Source organism: Bufo bufo, chromosome 5, assembly GCF_905171765.1.
Source record: "Bufo bufo chromosome 5, aBufBuf1.1, whole genome shotgun sequence".
In the NCBI taxonomy this organism is placed as follows: Eukaryota; Metazoa; Chordata; class Amphibia; order Anura; family Bufonidae; genus Bufo; species Bufo bufo.
In genome coordinates this window covers 167,717,303-167,721,149 of record NC_053393.1, presented here as the reverse complement: position 1 = coordinate 167,721,149, position 3,847 = coordinate 167,717,303, and positions in this window count along the sequence as shown.

Here is a 3,847-nt window from a genome sequence, read left to right as displayed (position 1 = left end):
GAGGAGGTGTAGTATTGGTCCATGTCATCATCCAAAGAAGCTTTATGGATCCTAGTAAAGTTGTGTAGGACTACACAGGCTTTGATCACTGGCATTATCCAGTTCTATCTTTAGGGATGGCACAAAACACTCTCTACTTTTTGAAAGTGCACTCTACACACTAACGGGTAGTTGAAAATGCACCTCCTGTCTTCCAAGTCTCTATAGACTTCCATAGGCCCTGATGTCAACAATTGAAAACCGGTACCTACAGTCATCAAAAGCCAACAGCACCAGTGAGAAATATTGCAGTACAGGCACCCTGACTGAGGTGGCTGCTTAACACGAATGTGCATTGCCCCAAGCAGTTGGGAAACTGCACCAATTTTGGAAGCCCTCAGCAATATGGAATCAGATGTTGGGCTTTCATCCCATGCCTGCAGCTGCCCCGCTCCTCCTTGTGGGCATGGGCATCAGGCTACTCACCTGCTGCCCTCTCCATCAAGCCAGCACTCCGGTTACACTTGCTTTCCTCTTTCTGTATGCCAAGTACCTTCTGCAGGCTCGTGTGGCCCGTGTACCTTTTTGAAGACCTCCAGGTTCTTGATGTCAGCCTCTTAAAGGGCCAGGGCACATACATCCAAATTCTTTTCCAGCTGGCCGCTCCTAGGTATAGAATGCACCTTCCTCAGTGGGAAGGTGCTTGAGCTTTAGGTTCCTAGTTTATAACTAACCAATGAAGGTGTGTTATATGATTTCTGATTAATTTTAATTGAATGCAAATGATAATAAAATTTTAAAAAGTTGTCTTTGGCCTCACCCACTTTATCTGACTTTTATATAAAAAAAAAGTGGAATAGGTGCTACAAATCTATGGCATTCATTATGAATACCATATTTCTCAATGTATTTACACTAGAAAACTGGCAAAAATACATAGATAAATCTGCTTTTCTTCTATTGCAAAGCTATCTGGTTGCCTGCAGCCTCCACTAGAGGAGCTCAGTGATTAGAAATTAATACAACTATTATGGAAGTTATAATAATCTTTGCATTGAGCTCCCCCTAGTGGCGACTATGTGAAAATGCATTGTTTTCACACAGTGAAGAGAAGACCAAGTTGCGTGTGGACCCCCCTCCGCCTGGGCCTCTGCCTCTATTGCAAGTACGACACTAGTCTCCACATTTCAGCAGTCGTAATGTTTTATTCTAGAGATGAGCGACTCTTTCAAGATTCAGTTGGTTTCAAGTTTGCCGAATGTTTCAAAAAGCTGAATCGATTCTACCTGAACCAAAGTTGTTCCAGTTGCTTTGAAGATTGGTTTAAAATGCACTCTAGTCTCCTAGGACTCCTAAGTTCTTGAACGCAATAACAGGAATAGTAAATAATGTCAAAGTGACACTGACATACAGACCAAAAGTTTGGACACACCTTCTCATTCAAAGAGTTTTCTTTATTTTCAGGACTATGAAAATTGTAGATTCACACTGAAGGCATCAAAACTATGAATTAACACATGTGGAATTATATACATAACAAACAAGTGTGAAACAACTGAAAATGTCATATTCTAGGTTCTTCAAAGTAGCCACCTTTTGCTTTGATTACTGCTTTGCACACTCTTGGCATTCTCTTGATGAGCTTCAAGAGGTAGTGCCCTGAAATGGTTTTCACTTCACAGGTGTGCCCTGTCAGGTTTAATAAGTGGGATTTCTTGCCTTATAAATGGGGTTGGGACCATCAGTTGCGTTGAGGAGAAGTCAGGTGGATACACAGCTGATAGTCCTACTGAATAGACTGTTAGAATTTGTATTATGGCAAGAAAAAAGCAGCTAAGTAAAGAAAAACGAGTGGCCATCATTACTTTAAGAAATGAAGGTCAGTCCGTCAGCCGAAAAATTGGGAAAACTTTGAAAGTAAGGGCTATTTGACCATGAAGGAGAGTGATGGGGTGCTGCGCCAGATGACCTGGCCTCCACAGTCACCGGACCTGAACCCAATCGAGATGGTTTGGGGTGAGCTGGACCGCAGAGTGAAGGCAAAAGGACCAACAGGTGCTAAGCATCTCTGGGAACTCCAAGACTGTTGGAAGACCATTTCAGGGGACTACCTTTTGAAGCTCATCAAGAGAATGCCAAGAGTGTGCAAAGCAGTAATCAAAGCAAAAGGTGGCTACTTTGAAGAACATAGAATATGACCTATTTTCAGTTGTTTCACACTTGTTTGTTATGTATATAATTCCACATGTGTTAATTCATAGTTTTGATGCCTTCATAGTCCTGAAAATAAAGAAAACTCTTTGAATGAGAAGGTGTGTCCAAACTTTTGGTCTGTACTGTACATAGCTATGTGTAAATGCATTGTTGATGGCGTTAACAAACGTCATGTTTTAAAAACTCACTGCTCACTGTTCCAGTCTGTCTGGCCAGAAGTCCATAAAGTCAGGGAACAGGGTATGCACTGGGGAAAGGCCAGAGGTAGGACTGAACCTGGGCATTGAGGCAGCAGGTCTCCAGCTGCTGACTTGCCTCAGCCTGGTAGGGCACATGGAAAAACTGTTCTATCATGTTGAGGAGACTGAACAGCCTGCAACTGCTGCTGTAGCTTCTACTGCTTGTGGCAGTGTAGATGGCAGGAGGTGGGTGATAGCGTGGGGTTGAGAAAGGCCTCCCTTTCAGACACTCTGGCGTCAGGCGTCTGCTCGCCAAAAGCTGCAGCAAGCTGTGTACGAAGTGTTTCCTGGTAATAATTTGGCCTTCCTTTCAGCAGGAGGAAAACTTTCCTCCATTTTGCTTTGATAGCGAGGTCTAAAAGCATGGCTATTGAGTAATCACCAGACTGGAGCCTCTTGCACACGACTATATACCCTCCGAGATATACTGTCCATGAGCGGGCCATATGTCCCGGAGCGGCATTGATCATGCGCACGGGAGCACACAGCATCATAGACTGCAATGATGCTGTGCACGTCTGGCCGCCCGCGGGACTATTGTCCCTCACTCATAAGATCATAAGGGTGCGGGACAATAGCCCCGCGGGTGGCCCGACGTGCACAGCAGCATTGTAAGCTATGATGCTTTGTGCTCCCGTGCGCACGATTAATGCTGCTCCGGGACATATGGCCCACTCACTGACCGTATATCTCGGAGGGCATACAGTTGTGTGCAAGAGGCCTGATTGATGTGAATGATACCCTGTCAGTACATAAGCAAGCAAGCATAGAGCTGACCAGCATGCCTGAGTTGCCAGTGCTTTAATGCTGCGCCTCCACTGAGATGATTGGGTGGCATGGTTTCAGTAGGATGACATCGTTGATGCCGCAGTTGTCGCTATTGACAAATTTCGTGGCCTCTTGGAATAGCTTCAGCAAGCGTCAGGCGTCTTGGATGAGCTGCCACAGCCTGACCTTGAAACAATGCATGCTCCCTGCTGAGGTGGCCTAATGCATGACAAAATCATTCACGTCTTTATGCTTCTCATACAGACGCTCCAGAATGTGCAAAGTGGAATTCCAGCAAGTTGGAACATCGCAGATTATGCTGTGTAACAGCAGACGATTCTGTCGCTGCAAGTCCAGGTTCATCACAGTTACAATGTTGCGGCCATTATCACTGACCAACTTGCCCAGTTGGAGTTGTTTAGAAGACAACCAGCATGATATTTGCTGCTTGATGCACTTTAGCAACTAATTGGCTGTGTGGCAACTGATCAGCTCCAACACAGCATGTCAATGCTTGACTTTACAAATGTGATAGGAGGGAGGGGGAGTGAGAGCGACACTCTGCCCTGCTGCTGTTGGGGATGGGAGGATGTCCATGGCGGAGGAGCTGGAGCAGGCGGATAAGTGACTAGTGTGGAAGCCCAGCC